This window comes from Rutidosis leptorrhynchoides, chromosome 2 (genome assembly GCF_046630445.1).
Source record: "Rutidosis leptorrhynchoides isolate AG116_Rl617_1_P2 chromosome 2, CSIRO_AGI_Rlap_v1, whole genome shotgun sequence".
In the NCBI taxonomy this organism is placed as follows: domain Eukaryota; kingdom Viridiplantae; phylum Streptophyta; class Magnoliopsida; order Asterales; family Asteraceae; genus Rutidosis; species Rutidosis leptorrhynchoides.
Window position 1 is genome coordinate 175,001,298 of NC_092334.1, and position 21,319 is coordinate 175,022,616.

The window sequence follows — 21,319 nt, forward strand, 5'->3', positions numbered from 1 at the left end:
CTAGCCGATTTCTTATTTAATTATACATGTATTATATATATATTTTTTTTATAAATGTTACATTTACTTGTAATGCATTTTATTTATTTATTTTACATCATTTGTCCATCCTTGTTGTTAAATTTTAATTTAGTTCTAATTAGTTTTTAATTAATATCACACTTAAATTAATACATATAGTTTATATAATTAATTTAGTATTAGGGTTAGGGTTTACAAGATTAGGGTTTTAATTAATGTCTGAGGTTGAGGTTTCAGGTTATTAATTACAAGCATTAATTTACAGAGCGTCTTATTACTTGGGCACTTATTATGTCTGAATAACAACCCTAATGATAATACACAAAATAAGACAATGAAACCCTAAGGACATTTTGGGAAATTCAGAATGGAAAAGTGAGGGTTGTTATATCTACACATGCAGACATGATCACCTTCATCAATGATACCGATGAATTTGAAGACATTCTCAAGGCCATCCGAAAATCAACCATTGATTTTTCGCGACGCTCAACAGAACGAATTATGGCTATCCGAGAAGAACACAACCTCTATCTCCAAAGAGAAGACAATGATGTTGAAATCCTAGAAGAACGCATTCAAGACTTTATTAATTCTCTTCACAATCATATCTACCAAGAAGAAAGGCAACGAGAGCACAATTCAGTGGTTCGCACTATTCTTAAGACAAGATTTTGTCGAGATCAGAAGATCATTTACTCTAAGGTCTATAATGCCTTAGCCGGATCTGCACTTCCGTTCTCACAAAACCAACGAGCACTACTGACTCTCACCCGAAAGTATATGGATCTTTCCACTGGACGCCCGACTTATCACTCTGATTTGCAAATGATCGAGGACATTCACAGCCTTTTCGCTCTCTTGTAAAGAGATAATTTTGAAAGCACACCAGACAGACTAGTGATTTACGTAACAATTGATCACCATGCTGATCTGATTATCAAAGAGTTATGAGACGTTGTTACGGAGGAAGTAAGGCGAAACAATCCGTTCTCTCATCTTGAACCAGATCGAGTCAACATTGTCACCTATGTTACAAAGCAGATATCATGTATCTTCCACTAATCCACAGATCCTAGTTTCACATTTAAAGCTGGATGTCGGGAGATATACTCAAAGATGGTGACATTAATGCTCGGATCAGGATTGTTGTTCACTTCTTTTCAGCTTCGTCTTTTAACAAATCTGTGCAAAGCTACAGACTCTTACTGTGGAGATCACCATTCTGAAGACTTCGAGATTCTAAAGATACAGTTTCTAACATTGTTTGAAGACCTCCGAAATGAGCATCCCATCAGAGAAACAATCACCACCAGCACTGCCTCTATGATTGACATTTATGGGTCAACCAGCAGAGCCGTGGATCATATTCTCATTGGACTTCAAGACTTATCAAGAGCCGAAACTGCGCACTACTTATCATTCAGAAGATCTTTAAGAGAAGTACCGGATCTTCTACCACTATTGGTCCAACACTTTCTCAGGATTTAGCCTCCAAGACTCACCTTCCCTCGAGAAGACCAAGATCACAACCATCAGCAAGGAATGTTTGCTTTTTAAAGCATCACTACGGTCGAGCCAACGACCTTAAACAAAAGCACTTCTCGGGAGGCAACCCGTGCAATAAAGTATAGTAGAAGAATAAAGGATAACAAATGAGCCGATAAGAGACGCAAAGATTGGAAGCCAGCCGCATCTGCTAGGGGTATTTCTTTCTTTTCACTACTAGCTCAAGATTCAAACTATGCCACATCCTAGCTTGTCACTAAGTGTGGGATAACACCCAATTGAAACACTAGACAAATATTCCCAAATCTTCAATTAAAACTCCTAAGTGTGGGATACACTAGGAACATTGAGGACAATGTTCTTCTAAGTGTGAGATGTTGGTATAATCTTTTTATGTTGTATTAAAATAACTCATTACGAAGATTCCAAGTCCTTAAGCCAAATTTCAAAATTTTTGCAAAAGAAAGCCTTTTCGAAAAAGTATTTTTGAAAACCTAAAACGTTTGTCAATAAAAATAAGGCTTAAGTAGGGTGGAAATCTTGTTAGGTTGAACCAAATCTCTAATAGAGCATTGCATGACTAAGGCATTATCGACCTAAATTGATTATGGTGAGGCACCCCAAATAAGACCAGCATTCATCTTTAATGCTTCACTATTTTCCGTTGAGAGTGTAAATGCCTATGCTCAGAATCTGAACTTGCTTTAGATCTACATCTCCAAGCAGATCAAACAAGCTCGATAAACGGCTTGCCAAACAGTCAGATCAAACAAGCTCGATAAACGGCTTGCCTTAGCAAACGGCCTCCAAAAACAGCCTGCCAAACGGCCTGCCAAACGGCCTGCCAGCCGTTTGCAGGCAAAAATCTTGTTTATTTAAAGGGTCTTTGTCATTCATTCTAACACACACTTCAATTCACTTCTTTCTCTCTCTTGTACAATATTAGTCATACTCTCAAGGCCTTCGACTCCGTGCGGGAAACCTAGTACCCGGAGAAGAACGCCAAAGATTGTATTAGGAGTGGTTTGGAGTCTTGAAGTTGTCACTTTTGTTTTCGGAACTCGTTTAATCTACTGGTACTTCTATCCCTTATCTTTATATAATGTCTTCTATCATTATGTTATGTGATATTGTTGCCATGATTAGCGAGTAGTTATCTTTAGTGTATGCTATGATGTAAGCAGTTATAATGCCAAAATAATATTATGGTTTGTATATGCTGTTGAAATGCTTTCCGATTATGCTTTAAACTCAATCGCTTTTCCAACTAATAGAACGTAGTTATTGGCTCTGTTATTGGGAAGTCGTGAACCCCGATTCAGAGTACACTATCTGTGTCACCCCTTGGTAAGAGAAGTCAATCGGATACAACATAAGATCGATTGAGGCACACCGGTTGTAGTAAGTCTATCAAGCTTTAGATTCCGACCGAGGACTCTTTCGTAGTGAAACATCTGACTAGACCCTTAGTACATTGTCAGTCCCAGACCATGCTAGTGTAGTCGCCAAGCATATAAACTTCGTACGTGCACGCTGTGACGACTTGGGAATTTCTGACCAAATTTAAACTTAATCTTTATTTGATTTCGACACGATAAGCAGAGTCTGTAATGTTGAGTCTCAAAAATTTTGGAACTGTTTATATAAATTCAGTTAACCCTTGACTATTTCCGATGATTCACGAACCATTGCTTGTAAATATGTGGACATATATAAAAATGTGTATATATAAATATATGTATATATATATAATAACCTGAACATTAATAAACTATTATATACATTTATTGTTATAAATAAATATGTACAATAAAATACGTTGTAATCAAAACTATTATTTTATATGTATATTTCTTGTATATACATATTGTTATATTTAATTTAACTATTTAATATATATTTATTTACGTGGTAAGTTTTGTTATTTAAAACTGTTTATATATATACATAGTGCATATTGAATATAATTAATTTTGAGTTTAAATGGTAAATGTCTGTAACTCGGTTGACGTTTAATTATTTTTAAAATAGGTCTAATATATATATATGAAGTTTAAAAATAAAAGTTGTTCCAAGATTTGATTAAAAAGATAACAGTTTTGATAAATATTTTTCTTTACCTTTTCAAACTAAGTTTTTGTACTCCGTACATATAAATTGGAACAGAAGATAAATAATTTTCGAATCTTTTTGCTCAGGTTTCAAACAGGTAATGAGTGAAATAATTAAATATGTTTAATCTAAAAATTTGGGATTTTTAGGAACACTTTTATACGTTAACTGTTTAGCAATGGACACGCCCCGTGTAAAGTGTCGGTAGAAATAAATTAGGTAGCCGGCTGCTTTGCTGTTGGATGTCTTCATTCAGCACATGGTTAATCAATATATTGTTTTATTATTATTATTATTATTATTATTATTATTATTATTATTATTATTATTATTATTATTATTATTATTATTATTATTATTATTAATTATTAATATTATAATTACTTAATTTCATAATATATGTATATATATATATATATATATATATATATATATATATATATATATATATGTAACAAGAGATTTAACTTGAGAACACCCAAAAACTACCATCGGTAATCCTCCATCACTACCACCACCAATTTGCAGCCGCCTCCACCACCTGCTGCCGGAATCATCACACCATGAACACCCCTCTCAACCGCCACCTTCTCTCTCTCTCTCTTTCTTCTCTCTTTCTTAATTCACCATCGTTCACCTTCCCACTTCTTTGATCACCACTAATCACCATCGCCACCCTACATCAACAACCTACCACCATCTCCACCATGAACAACCATCACTATGGAAACCATCACTTTCCGCCATCTACCACCATCTTCATATTTTTTTTTGTCAAGACAACAACAAGAACCACAAGTCATCTCCACTAAACTGTTTCTTTCAATTTCACCATGTGAAAACTAGCTGAATCCATTATATATTTTTTTTGATCCGGTACAACTCAAAAACCGTATGCAACTCTTCATTTCTGTTGCAACTAACCGTCGCCACCAAAGCACCAACATCACATGTTGCCTTCGTGGTTTCTGTTTTACTGTTATTCAAAACCACCCAGCAAAAACCCACGAAACCTACTGCTGCACCTGCTAGTTCCTGTTTACGGTTCAAACTAAAAATGGTGATGACGAGTGGAGAAGACGATGAATAGTACAGTGGTGATAAACGATGATTACAAAGATACTTTAATCGAATGAGGATGATGATGACGGCCGTGTATTATTTTGTTACAACTCTTACTGCCGTTTGATTGGAAACAAACCGAAATCACAAAAACAATCGAACCCTTTTAACTTGTTAAATAAACGTAGTTGGGCCAAGATTTCAATATGATTATATGTTGGGCTCGTGAAACTGTTGGTCCATATATGATTTGTGAAGTTGGGCCAGAATCCTTTCTTAATTGTGCCACCATGTTCTATTTCCGAGTTGGGCCAGACAGAACAGATTAAATATAAATGGGTTCGCTAATATACCAGAAAAACAGACTTGGATCAATGGTTAAGAGTGTTGACAAGTGAGCGGGAGGTCGCGAGTTCGAGTCTTGGCTGAGGCATTTATTTTTTTTAGGCATGTTACATTGAGGTAGCTATTTTATTACTTCTATTATTATTATTACTATTCTTATTTCATTATTATTATTGTTATTATTATTATTATTATTTATTATTGATTATTTTTAAGTAATTATTATTACCAATATTAGAAATAAGATTATTAGTATAATTAATATTATTATTATTACTAAAATATATATCATTATTTTTATTAATAAGAGTATTAGTATTATGATTATCATAAGTATTATTATTGTGACCATTATTACAAAAAGTATCATTATTATTAATAATAGTATTAGAATTATCATTTAACATTAAAATTGGTATTATTATTAAAATTTCTATTAAAATCATCAATTTTATTAAAAGTACCATTATTGTTTTAAAATATTATTTTTATGAAAATTAACATTTTTATCTTATCATTATTATCAGATTTATTAAAATTATTATTACTAACAGCACTTTTATTATTAGAATTATTATCAAGACGATTAAAATCAGTATCATTACTAAATCTGATTACTTTTAGTATTATTATTATCATAAAAAGATTCAAATTTTTATTTATTATTATTGATATTATTTTATCAAATAAATAGCTATATAAAAAATATATTTAAAACACACCACTTAACAACATTAATATTTTCATAATAAATACTAAACATTTTATCTAATGTATATAAAATAAATATAATTAAATTAGTTATTAATGAAACATACAAATTTCTAAAATAACAATTAATAATAATACATAACTTGTTCGATTACGATTATATGTGTTAATAAATATACAAATGTTATAGGTTCGTGAATCCGAGGCCAACCCTGCATTGTTCAATGTCGTCATATGTATTTTTACTACAAAATACAGTACTGTGAGTTTCATTTGCTCCCTTTTTAAATGCTTTGGCAATATATATTTTTGGAACTGAGAATACATGCGTTGCTTTTATAACTGTTTTACGAAATAGACACAAGTACTTAAAACTACATTCTATGGCTGAATTATTAAATCGAATATGCCCCTTTTTAGTCTGGTAATCTAAGAATTAGGGAACAGACACCCTAATTGACGCGAATCCTAAAGATAGATCTATCGGGCCCAACAGGCCCCATCCAAAGTACCGGATGCTTTAGTACTTCAAAATTTATATCATGTCTGAAGGAGGATCCTGAAATAATGGGGATATTCTTATATGCATATTGTGAATGTCGGTTACCAGGTGTTCAATCCATATGAATGATATTTTTGTCTCTATGCATGGGACGTATGTTTATGAGAAATGGAAATATGAAATCTTGTGGTCTATTAAAATTATGAAATGATTATTTATGTTAAACTAATGAACTCATCAACCTTTTTGGTTGACACTTTAAAGCATGTTTATTCTCAAGTACGAAAGAAATCTTCTGCTGTGCATTTGCTCATTTTAGAGATATTACTTCGAATCATTCATGACATATTTCAAAAGACGTTGCATTCGAGTCATTGAGTTCATCAAGATTATTATTAAGTCAATTTTAGTTAGATTTATTATGAAATGGTTTGCATGACGTCAACTTCCGATGTAATGAAAGATTGTCTTTTAAAAAATGAATGCAATGTTTGTAAAATGTATCATATAGAGGTCAAGTACCTCGCTATGTAATCAACTGTTGTGAATCATTTATAACCGATATGGACTTCGTCCGGATGGATTAGGATGGGTTATCACAGTTGGTATCAGAGCGGTGGTTTTAGCGAACTAGGTCTTGCATTAGTGTGTCTAACTGATAGTCGTTAGGATACATTAGAGAGTCTGGACTTCGACCGTGTTTGCATGACAAAAGTTTTGCTTATCATTTTGTGTCGAAAATCATCTGCTTATCATCCTTAGGAAATTACCTGCTTATCATTCTTAGTCTAGACACATTTTACTGCATTGATTGCATGAATAGTATATAGACAAAATTCATATCTTAGCGTATCTGTTACTGTAGACCTTGCCTGATATCTCTCGTAAATTTCTCCGTAATTTAAGGGATCCTGGTACTATATGTAGTGACCCGAACTTTTCCATGTTTATATATATTAATTGAGATTGATATTTACATGATTAAATGTTTCCAACATGTTAAGCAATCAAACTTGTTAAGACATGATTAATTGAAATATGTTTCATATAGACAATTGACCACCCAAGTTGACCGGCGATTCACGAACGTTAAAACTTGTAAAAACGACATGACGATATATATATATGGATATACATATGGTTAACATGAGATTATGATAAGTAAGTATCTCCATAAGTATATTAACAATGAGTTATATACATATAAACAAGACTACTAACTTAAGGATTTCGAAACGAGACATATATGTAACGATTATCGTTGTAACGACATTTAAATGTATATATATCATATTAAGATATATTAATATATCATAATATCATGATAATATAATAATTTAACATCTCATTAGATATAATAAACAATGGGTTAACAACATTAATTGAGATCGTTAACTTAAAGGTTTCAAAACAACACTTACATGTAACGACTAACGATGACTTAACGACTCAGTTAAAATGTATATACATGTAGTGTATTTAGATGTATTAAAATACTTTTGGAAGACTTCAAGACATATATCAAAACACTCATACTTAACGAAAATGGTTACAGTTACTTTCGCATTCTTTTCTTTCATCAAGAATTCTAGTCGTATTCTTACCCGTATTATACACAGCTTCAAAACGTACTTACTATGGGTATATACCAATAGGATCTAGCATGGGATTCCACTCTTGATTATGTCATGTATGACTAATCAATTTTAACTTCTACCATGAGCTAGTCAACTAACTAGAACTCCTTTTAACCCCACTCACCACTCACCAATTACCACTCATCATTCACTCCATTTCACTTCCAATTCTCTTTCTAATTCTCTCTCAACACACACACACACTATTATGAATGTATTTTTCCAGTATTTAATCATCATCTTCATCAAAAATCACTTCAAGAATCAAGCTATAATCATCATAGGAAGAACACTTCAAGAACACTTCAAAAATCCCTTCAAGTTTACTAATTTACTTCCAAGCTTTCTAATCCATTCCAAGTAATCATCTAAGATCAAGAAACCTTTGTTATATACAGTAGGTTATATTTCTTATTCAAGGTAATATTCATATTCAAACTTTGATTCAATTTCTATAACTATAAACTATCTTAATTCGAGTAAAAATCTTACTTGAACTTGTTTTTGTGTCATGATCCTACTTCAAGAACTTTCAAGCCATCCAAGATCCTTTGAAGCTAGATCATTTCTTGTCACTTCCAGTAGGTTTACCTACTAAACTTTAGGTAGTAATGATGTTCGTAATATCATTCGATTCATATATATAAAACTATCTTATTCGAAGGTTTAAACTCGTAATCACTAGAACATAGTTTAGTTAATTCTAAACTTGTTCGCAAACAAAAGTTAATCCTTCTAACTTGACTTTTAAAATTAACTAAACACATGTTCTATATCTATATGATATTCTAACTTAATGATTTAAAACCTGGAAACACGAAAAACACCGTAAAACCGGATTTACGCCGTCGTAGTAACACCGCGGGCTGTTTTGGGTTAGTTAATTAAAAACTATGATAAACTTTGATTTAAAAGTTGTTATTCTGAGAAAATGATGTTTATTATGAACATGAAACTATATCCAAAAATTATGGTTAAACTCAAAGTGGAAGTATGTTTTCTAAAATGGTCATCTAGACGTCGTTCTTTCGACTGAAATGACTACCTTTACAAAAATTACTTGTAACTTACTTTTCCGAATATAAACCTATACTTTTTCTGTTTAGATTCATAAAATAGAGTTCAATATGAAACCATAGCAATTTGATTCACTCAAAACGGATTTAAAATGAAAAAGTTATGGGTAAAACAAGATTGGATAATTTTTCTCATTTTAGCTACGTGAAAATTGGTAACAAATCTATTCCAACCATAACTTAATCAACTTGTATTGTATATTATGTAATCTTGAGATACCATAGACACGTATACAATGTTTCGACCTATCATGTCGACACATCTATATATATTTCGGAATAACCATAGACACTCTATATGTGAATGTTGGAGTTAGCTATATAGGGTTGAAGTTGATTCCAAAATATATATAGTTTGAGTTGTGATCAATACTGAGATACGTATACACTGGGTCGTGGATTGATTCAAGATAATATTTATTGATTTATTTCTGTACATCTAACTGTGGACAACTAGTTGTAGGTTACTAACGAGGACAGCTGACTTAATAAACTTAAAACATCAAAATATATTAAAAGTGTTGTAAATATATTTTGAACATACTTTAATATATATGTATATATTGTTATAGGTTCGTGAATCAACAGTGGCCAAGTCTTACTTCTCGATGAAGTAAAAAATCTGTGAAAGTGAGTTATAGTCCCACTTTTAAAATCTAATATTTTTGGGATGAGAATACATGCAGGTTTTATAAATGATTTACAAAATAGACACAAGTACGTGAAACTACATTCTATGGTTGAATTATCGAAATCGAATATGCCCCTTTTTATTAAGTCTGGTAATCTAAGAATTAGGGAACAGACACCCTAATTGATGCGAATCCTAAAGATAGATCTATTGGGCCTAACAAACCCCATCCAAAGTACCGGATGCTTTAGTACTTCGAAATTTATATCATATCCGAAGGGTGTCCCGAAATGATGGGGATATTCTTATATATGCATCTTGTTAATGTCGGTTACCAGGTGTTCACCATATGAATGATTTTTATCTCTATGTATGGGATGTGTATTGAAATATGAAATCTTGTGGTCTATTGTTACGATTTGATATATATAGGTTAAACCTATAACTCACCAATATTTTTGTTGACGTTTAAAGCATGTTTATTCTCAGGTGAATATTAAGAGCTTCCGCTGTTGCATACTAAAATAAGGACAAGATTTGGAGTCCATGTTTGTATGATATTGTGTAAAAACTGCATTCAAGAAACTGATTTCGATGTAACATATTTGTATTGTAAACCATTATGTAATGGTCATGTGTAAACAGGATATTTTAGATTATCATTATTTGATAATCTACGTAAAGCTTTTTAAACCTTTATTTATGAAATAAAGGTTATGGTTTGTTTTAAAAATGAATGCAGTCTTTGAAAAACGTCTCATATAGAGGTCAAAACCTCGCAACGAAATCAATTAATATGGAACGTTTTTAATCAATAAGAACGGGACATTTCAGTTGGTATCCGAGCGTTGGTCTTAGAGAACCAGAATTTTGCATTAGTGTGTCTTATCTAGTTTGTTAGGATGCATTAGTGAGTCTGGACTTCGACCGTGTTTACTTGAAAAATGATTGCTTAACAAATTTTGTTGGAAACTATATATTTTTAACATGTGAATATTATGTGATATATTAATCTCTTAACGCGTTTGATATTATGTGATAGATGTCTACCTCTAGAACAAGTCCCATTGACTCACCTAATAATAATGAAGAGTCAAATGTAAATTGGAATGATTCGTGGACTGATTCACAAGTTCCCGAAGAGGAACCGGAAGAAGAGTCGGAACCGGAAGAAGAATCGGAACCGGAAGAAGAATCGGAACCGGATGAAGAAATAGAACCGGTGAGGGAAATAATAAAATGGTTAAGTAAAAGAAAATCCTCAACCAACCGACCAAGGTTAATTATGGTCAATGGTGTTTCCGCCAAGGAAGCAAAATATTGGGAGGATTACCAATTCTCCGATGAATCGGATTCCGACGAGAATTCCGATGATGTTATAGAAATTACCCTAACTGAATTTAAAAAGGCAAAAGAAAATAATAAGGGAAAGGGCATAAAAACAGAGAAATCTAATTTCAACCCCGATGAACTTTATATGTATCGTCAACCCCCGAAGTCCTTAAGTTGTAACAATGACCCAGGAACCTCTAAACCACCAGGTTTTTCTAAACCAATGTGGATAACGACGGCTCGTATTAGGAGAACATCATATATCCCTAGAAACTTGGCAAAACGAACCAAAACCGAAGAAGAAGAAACAAGCGAGTCTGAATAAGATAGTTGTATTCGTGTGGTGTAATATAAGTAATATAGTGTGCTTATGCTTTATGATATATGTAAAAATTGCTTGTATTAATAAGTATTTTTTTTATGAATCTAACTCTTGTCTATTTTACAGTATAAAAACACAAAATGGATAGACAACCCAATATTTTAAGAGACCTACCCGGAGACATGATTGATGAAATCTTGTCTAGAGTCGGTCAGAATTCTTCGGCACAACTATTTAAGGCGAGATCAGTTTGTAAGACATTCGAAGAACATTCCAAGAATGCCTTGGTTTATAAAAGGCTTTCGTTCGAAATATGGGGGATATCACATTGGGAAATCCATAAGTTACGATGTGTTTACTTTGACGCATATATTGTGAGGAACCCAAATGCTATTTTACGCAATGGGTTAAGAAATTATTTTGACTCAATATATCCGAATATTGGACTTCGTGATTTAGAAAAAGCGGCTAACATGCAACATAAAGAAGCATGTTATGCTTACGGATTAGTAATGTTCGCTTCTCACCAAAGTGAGAACAAGAACATCGGCCTACAACTATTAAACAAAACGTTCCCACAAGTGACGGAGTCGGTAATTGGGGTAAGAAATGAGGTTTTTAGATTGTTACGGGACTGTTGGACATTACGTAACCCTCGTCCCTTTGACGACGTTACAACACGTTGTCTTATCAACGGCCATAACGGTTATGTTCCACAAGACCAAGGATGGGAAGTAATCCTAGTAAAATCAGAATGCATGACTTGTTTCTGGACGTATGAATTACGTGTCTTTATTGCCTTTGCTGAACGACTTGTGTACTAGCTAGAATTATCTTCACAATCATCTTGTATCAAATTTATTGTATGCTATATTTCATGCTATATGTAAAATAAGCGGTATTGTAAGTTTGTAAAATATTGTGTAAAAGTTTGAACGCGAAATATTATTATAATCAGTTTTTCATATAGAATTGTAGTAGTTGAATTGTATATTAGCTACTAAGTATGAACTTAACGGGTAGGTACTACCCGAATTTAAACTTATAAAACGCTAATATGAAGAAAAAGCTTTTATAAATGAGTTCATATTATGCTACAAAATACTATTAACTACTCTTAATATTCTGTATGATTAACTTGTTCCATTTGACTATTTTGAAGGAAATGGCACCGACTACTCGACACACCGTGAATATGAATGAAAAGGAATTCCGTACTTTTCTAGCTTCAAACATAGCCGCAGTACAGGCTGCGCAACATACCAACAATAACCTTGGATCTAGCAGTACAGGAAATCGTGTAGGATGCACCTATAAAGAATTCACTGCCTGCAAACCTTTGGAAGTTGATGGAACCGAAGGACCGATCGGATTAAAACGGTAGACCGAGAAGGTCGAATCGGTGTTTGCCATAAGTAAGTGTACTGAAGAGGACAAAGTGAAGTACGCTACGCATACCTTCACAGGTTCTGCGTTAACATGGTGGAATACCTATCTAGAGCGAGTGGGACAAGACGATGCGTACGCACTATCGTGGTCAGTATTCAAGCACTTGATGAACGAGAAGTACCGTCCCTGAACTGAGGTCAATAAGCTCAAGACAGAACTTAGAGGGTTACAAACCCAAGGATTTGATATTACCACGTACGAAAGACGATTCACAGAATTGTGCCTATTGTGTCCGGGAGCATTCGAAGATGAGGAAGAGAAGATCGACGCGTTTGTGAAAGGATTACTGGAAAGAATCCAAGAAGATATAAGTTCACACGAGCCCGCCTCCATACAACAGGCATGTAGAATGGCTCACAAACTAGTGAACCAGATTGAAGAAAGAATTAAAGAACAGACTGCTGAAGAGGCCAATGTGAAGCAAGTCAAAAGAAAGTGGGAGGAAAACGGTGATAAGAATCACCAATACAATAACAACAGCAATTACAACAATAATTGCAACAATTATCCCAACAATCGCAACATTAATCAACTACAACAAACGGCCCAACAACAACAACAACAACAACAAGAACAACAACAACAGCAGCAACTACAACAATCATCCCAACAACAATAATAACCGCAACAAAAACAACAATCAGAAGCAGCTATGCCAAAGGTGTGAAAAGTATCACTCGGGGTTCTGCACCAAATTTTGCAACAAGTGTAAAAGAAATGGTCATAGCGCGGCGAAGTGTGAGGTCTACGGACCAGGGGTTAATAGAACGAAAGGAACAAATGGTGTCGGAACGAGTAATGGCGGAGGAAGTAGTGTCGGAGCAAGTTATGCCAATGTAGTTTGTTATAAATGTGGAAAATAGGGCCACATTATTAGAAATTGCCCGAACCAGGAGAACACGAATGGACAAGGCCGATGAAGAGTTTTCAATATTAATGCGGCAGAGGCACAGGAAGACCCGGAGCTTGTTACGGGTACGTTTCTTATTGATAATAAATCTGCTTACGTTTTATTTGATTCGGGTGCGGATAGAAGCTATATGAGTAGAGATTTTTGTGCTAAATTAAGTTGTCCATTGACGCCTTTGGATAGTAAATTTTTACTCGAATTAGCAAATGGTAAATTAATTTCAGCAGATAATATATGTCGGAATCGAGAAATTAAACTGGTTAGCGAAACATTTAAGATTGACTTGATACCAGTAGAGTTAGGGAGTTTTGATGTGATAATCGGTATGGACTGGTTGAAAGAAGTGAAAGAAGAGATCGTTTGTTACAAAAATGCAATTCGCATTATACGAGAAAAAGGAAAACCCTTAATGGTGTACGGAGAAAAGGGCAACACGAAGCTACATCTTATTAGTAATTTGAAGGCACAAAAACTAATAAGAAAAGGTTGCTATGCTGTTCTAGCACACGTCGAGAAAGTACAAACTGAAGAAAAGAGCATCAATGATGTTCCCGTCGCAAAAGAATTTCCCGATGTATTTCCGAAAGAATTACCGGGATTACCCCCACATCGATCCGTTGAATTTCAAATAGATCTTGTACCAGGAGCTGCACCAATAGCTCGTGCTCCTTACAGACTCGTACCCAGCGAGATGAAAGAACTGCAAAGCCAATTACAAGAACTTTTAGAGCATGGTTTCATTCGACCAAGCACATCACCGTGGGGAGCTCCTGTTTTGTTTGTCAAGAAGAAAGATGGTACATTCAGATTGTGTATCGACTACCGAGAGTTGAACAAACTTACCATCAAGAACCGCTACCCACTACCGAGAATCGACGACTTATTTGATCAACTACAAGGCTCGTCTGTTTATTCAAAGATTGACTTACGTTCTGGGTATCATCAAATGCGGGTGAAAGAAGATGATATTCTAAAGACTGCTTTCAGAACACGTTACGGTCATTACGAGTTTATGGTCATGCCATTTGGTTTAACTAATGCACCAGCTGTGTTCATGGACCTTATGAACTGAGTGTGTGGACCATACCTTGACAAGTTTGTCATTGTTTTCATTGATGACATACTTATTTACTCAAAGAATGACCAAGAACACGGTGAACATTTGAGAAAGGTGTTAGAAGTATTGAGGAAGGAAGAATTGTACGCTAAATTTTCAAAGTGTGCATTTTGGTTGGAAGAAGTTCAATTCCTCGGTCACATAGTGAACAAAAAAGGTATTAAGGTGGATCCGGCAAAGATAGAAACTGTTGAAAAGTGGGAAACCCCGAAAACTCCGAAACACATACGCCAGTTTTTAGGACTAGCTGGTTACTACAGAAGGTTCATCTAAGACTTTTCCAGAATAGCAAAACCCTTGACTGCATTAATGCATAAAGGGAAGAAATTTGAATGGAAGGATGAACAAGAGAAAGCGTTTCAGTTATTGAAGAAAAAGCTAACTACGGCACCTATATTGTCATTGCCTGAAGGGAATGATGATTTTGTGATTTATTGTGACACATCAAAGCAAGGTCTCGGTTGTGTATTAATGCAACGAACGAAGGTGATTGCTTATGCGTCTAGACAATTGAAGATTCACGAGCAAAATTATACGACGCATAATTTGGAATTAGGCGCGGTTGTTTTTGCATTAAAGACTTGGAGGCACTACTTATATGGGGTCAAAAGTATTATATATACCGACCACAAAAGTCTTCAACACATATTTAATCAGAAACAACTGAATATGAGGCAGCGTAGGTGGATTGAATTGTTGAATGATTACGACTTTGAGATTCGTTACCACCCGGGGAAGGCAAATGTGGTAGCCGATGCCTTGAGCAGGAAGGACAGAGAACCCATTCGAGTAAAATCTATGAATATAATGATTCATAATAACCTTACTACTCAAATAAAGGAGGCGCAACAAGGAGTTTTAAAAGAAGGAAATTTAAAGGATGAAATACCCAAAGGATCGGAGCAGCATCTTAATATTCGGGAAGACGGAACCCGGTATAGGGCTGAAAGGATTTGGGTACCAAAATTTGGAGATATGAGAGAAATGGTACTTAGAAAAGCTCATAAAACCAGATACTCAATACATCCTGGAACGGGGAAGATGTACAAGGATCTCAAGAAACATTTTTGGTGGCCGGGTATGAAAGCCGATGTTGCTAAATACGTAGGAGAATGTTTGACGTGTTCTAAGGTCAAAGCTGAGCATCAGAAACCATCAGGTCTACTTCAACAACCCGAAATCCCAGAATGGAAATGGGAAAACATTACCATGGATTTCATCACTAAATTGCCAAGGACTGCAAGTGGTTTTGATACTATTTGGGTAATAGTTGATCGTCTCACCAAATCAGCACACTTCCTGCCAATAAGAGAAGATGACAAGATGGAGAAGTTAGCACGACTGTATTTGAAGGAAGTCGTCTCCAGACATGGAATACCAATCTCTATTATCTCTGATAGGGATGGCAGATTTATTTCAAGATTCTGGCAGACATTACAGCAAGCATTAGGAACTCGTCTAGACATGAGTACTGCCTATCATCCACAAACTGATGGGCAGAGCGAAAGGACGATACAAACGCTTGAAGACATGCTACGAGCATGTGTTATTGATTTCGGAAACAGTTGGGATCGACATCTACCGTTAGCAGAATTTTCCTACAACAACAGCTACCATTCAAGCATTGAGATGGCGCCGTTTGAAGCACTTTATGGTAGAAAGTGCAGGTCTCCGATTTGTTGGAGTGAAGTGGGGGATAGACAGATTACGGGTCCGGAGATTATACAAGAAACTACCGAGAAGATCATCCAAATTCAACAACGGTTGAAAACCGCCCAAAGTCGACAAAAGAGCTACGCTGACATTAAAAGAAAAGATATAGAATTTGAAATTGGAGAGATGGTCATGCTTAAAGTTGCACCTTGGAAAGGCGTTGTTCGATTTGGTAAACGAGGGAAATTAAATCCAAGGTATATTGGACCATTCAAGATTATTGGTCGTGTCGGAACAGTAGCTTACCGACTTGAGTTACCTCAACAACTCGCAGCTGTACATAACACTTTCCACGTCTCGAATTTGAAGAAATGTTTTGCTAAAGAAGATCTCACTATTCCGTTAGATGAAATCCAAATCAACGAAAAACTCCAATTCATCGAAGAACCCGTCGAAATAATGGATCGTGAGGTTAAAAGACTTAAGCAAAACAAGATACCAATTGTTAAGGTTCGATGGAATGCTCGTAGAGGACCCGAGTTCACCTGGGAGCATGAAGATCAGGTGAAGAAGAAATACCCGCATCTATTTCCAGAAGATTCGTCAACACCTTCAACAGCTTAAAATTTCGGGACGAAATTTATTTAACGGGTAGGTACTGTAGTGACCCGAACTTTTCCATGTTTATATATATTAATTGAGATTGATATTTACATGATTAAATGTTTCCAACATGTTAAGCAATCAAACTTGTTAAGACATGATTAATTGAAATATGTTTCATATAGACAATTGACCACCCAAGTTGACCGGCGATTCACGAACGTTAAAACTTGTAAAAACGACATGACGATATATATATGGATATACATATGGTTAACATGAGATTATGATAAGTAAGTATCTCCATAAGTATATTAACAATGAGTTATATACATATAAACAAGACTACTAACTTAAGGATTTCGAAACGAGACATATATGTAACGATTATCGTTGTAACGACATTTAAATGTATATATATCATATTAAGATATATTAATATATCATAATATCATGATAATATAATAATTTAACATCTCATTAGATATAATAAACAATGGGTTAACAACATTAATTGAGATCGTTAACTTAAAGGTTTCAAAACAACACTTACATGTAACGACTAACGATGACTTAACGACTCAGTTAAAATGTATATACATGTAGTGTATTTAGATGTATTAAAATACTTTTGGAAGACTTCAAGACATATATCAAAACACTCATACTTAACGAAAATGGTTACAGTTACTTTCGCATTCTTTTCTTTCATCAAGAATTCTAGTCGTATTCTTACCCGTATTATACACAGCTTCAAAACGTACTTACTATGGGTATATACCAATAGGATCTAGCATGGGATTCCACTCTTGATTATGTCATGTATGACTAATCAATTTTAACTTCTACCATGAGCTAGTCAACTAACTAGAACTCCTTTTAACCCCACTCACCACTCACCAATTACCACTCATCATTCACTCCATTTCACTTCCAATTCTCTTTCTAATTCTCTCTCAACACACACACACACACACACTATTATGAATGTATTTTTCCAGTATTTAATCATCATCTTCATCAAAAATCACTTCAAGAATCAAGCTATAATCATCATAGGAAGAACACTTCAAGAACACTTCAAAAATCCCTTCAAGTTTACTAATTTACTTCCAAGCTTTCTAATCCATTCCAAGTAATCATCTAAGATCAAGAAACCTTTGTTATATACAGTAGGTTATCTTTCTTATTCAAGGTAATATTCATATTCAAACTTTGATTCAATTTCTATAACTATAAACTATCTTAATTCGAGTAAAAATCTTACTTGAACTTGTTTTTGTGTCATGATCCTACTTCAAGAACTTTCAAGCCATCCAAGATCCTTTGAAGCTAGATCATTTCTTGTCACTTCCAGTAGGTTTATCTACTAAACTTGAGGTAGTAATGATGTTCATAACATCATTCGATTCATATATATAAAACTATCTTATTCGAAGGTTTAAACTCGTAATCACTAGAACATAGTTTAGTTAATTCTAAACTTGTTCGCAAACAAAAGTTAATCCTTCTAACTTGACTTTTAAATTTAACTAAACACATGTGCTATATCTATATGATATGCTAACTTAATGATTTAAAACCTGGAAACACGAAAAACACCATAAAACCGGATTTACGCCGTCGTAGTAACACCGCGGGCTGTTTTGGGTTAGTTAATTAAAAACTATGATAAACTTTGATTTAAAAGTTGTTATTCTGAGAAAATGATTTTTATTATGAACATGAAACTATATCCAAAAATTATGGTTAAACTCAAAGTGGAAGTATGTTTTCTAAAATGGTCATCTAGACGTCGTTCTTTCGACTGAAATGACTACCTTTACAAAAATGACTTGTAACTTATTTTTCCGACTATAAACCTATACTTTTTCTATTTAGATTCATAAAATAGAGTTCAATATGAAACCATAGCAATTTGATTCACTCAAAACGGATTTAAAATGAAAAAGTTATGGGTAAAACAAGATTGGATAATTTTTCTCATTTTAGCTACGTGAAAATTGGTAACAAATCTATTCCAACCATAACTTAATCAACTTGTATTGTATATTATGTAATCTTGAGATACCATAGACACGTATACAATGTTTCGACCTATCATGTCGACACATCTATATATATTTCGGAACAACCATAGACACTCTATATGTGAATGTTGGAGTTAGCTATACAGGGTTGAGGTTGATTCTGAAATATATATAGTTTGATTTGTGATCAATACTGAGATACGTATACACTGGGTCGTGGATTGATTCAAGATAATATTTATCGATTTATTTCTGTACATCTAACTGTGGACAACTAGTTGTAGGTTACTAACGAGGACAACTGACTTAATAAACTTAAAACATCAAAATATATTAAAAGTGTTGTAAATATATTTTGAACATACTTTAATATATATGTATATATTGTTATAGGTTCGTGAATCAACAGTGGCCAAGTCTTACTTCTCGACGAAGTAAAAAATCTGTGAAAGTGAGTTATAGTCCCACTTTTAAAATCTAATATTTTTGGGATGAGAATACATGCAGGTTTTATAAATGATTTACAAAATAGACACAAGTACGTGAAACTACATTCTATGGTTGAATTATCGAAATCGAATATGCCCCTTTTTATTAAGTCTGGTAATCTAAGAATTAGGGAACAGACACCCTAATTGACGCGAATCCTAAAGATAGATCTATTGGGCTTAACAAACCCCATCCAAAGTACCGGATGCTTTAGTACTTCGAAATTTATATCATATCCGAAGGGTGTCCCGGAATGATGGGGATATTCTTATATATGCATTTTGTTAATGTCGGTTACCAGGTGTTCACCATATGAATGATTTTTATCTCTATGTATGGGATGTGTATTGAAATATGAAATCTTGTGGTCTATTGTTACGATTTGATATATATAGGTTAAACCTATAACTCACCAACATTTTTGTTGACGTTTAAAGCATGTTTATTCTCAGGTGAATATTAAGAGCTTCCGCTGTTGCATACTAAAATAAGGATAAGATTTGGAGTCCATGTTTGTATGATATTGTGTAAAAACTGCATTCAAGAAACTGATTTCGATGTAACATATTTGTATTGTAAACTATTATGTAATGGTCATGTGTAAACAGGATATTTTAGATTATCATTATTTGATAATCTACGTAAAGCTTTTTAAACCTTTATTTATGAAATAAAGGTTATGGTTTGTTTTAAAAATGAATGCAGTCTTTGAAAAACGTCTCATATAGAGGTCAAAAAACCTCGCAACGAAATCAATTAATATGAAACGTTTTTAATCAATAAGAACGGGACATTTCACTATATATATCTTTGCATATTATGCATTGAGAATACATCCAACTATCAATTGCTGTCACTAAACTCTTCATACCAAAAATCTTTTCTGTGATCGCGTAAGATGGCCTCTACGAATCGACCACGTTCCTCTGACTCCGAAGACAGCGTGACAGGAGCACACCAACCAATCAACTACCATGATTACTGGATAAAATGGGGGTGGATTCACGACATACTCACCCTATGGAGAAGGGAAGAAGGTACTCCATATCATGAACCGAATCTACCACCTAACCTTGGAGTACTCGACCCGCTCACCGGCGAACCTGTTCGCAACACCGTTTATACCCTTTTTGCAAGAATTTTTCGTCATGAGGCTACCATTAATGGAACTAGAGAAGATATCCGACCTCTACCTCACACTGATAATCAACCAGGGTTAGTAGAAGAAGTTAAAGAACTCCGAGCTCGAGTGTTAACTTTAGAGAGCATGGTACATAATTTGCAAGCACCAACAGTATCACCAACACCAGTAACATCACCAGCCTCAGCACCAACAGTACTAGTACCACCAATAACAACATCCGCGTCACCAGCTTCGACATCTCATTCTGTACCTCGAGTATAATCATCGTTCTACATGACGTTCTACATTATTTATCTTCATTCAACATAGCAATAATGTAATCTCTAATGTTTTAGAGATTATATATTCTTGTTCTAACAGTAAATCAAATGAGTTTAATATCATATTGACTCATTAAACCCATGATTACATCTGAAGAAAATATATAGGTATATATATCTTTTCATAAAGATTGTAATTAAAAATTCTTTCATACAAACTGTTAATGGTAAAAAAATATATTTTAACGGGTAGGTAATACCCGGGGAATATTTATATTTCACATTAATAAGTACACTGTACATTCTTCCAAATCTAATTCAACAGTCATTTACTATTCTATTTACAACCACTGATATACGTATCCGTTCACCACAGAATAACCATTTTCATTCAATTTCATATT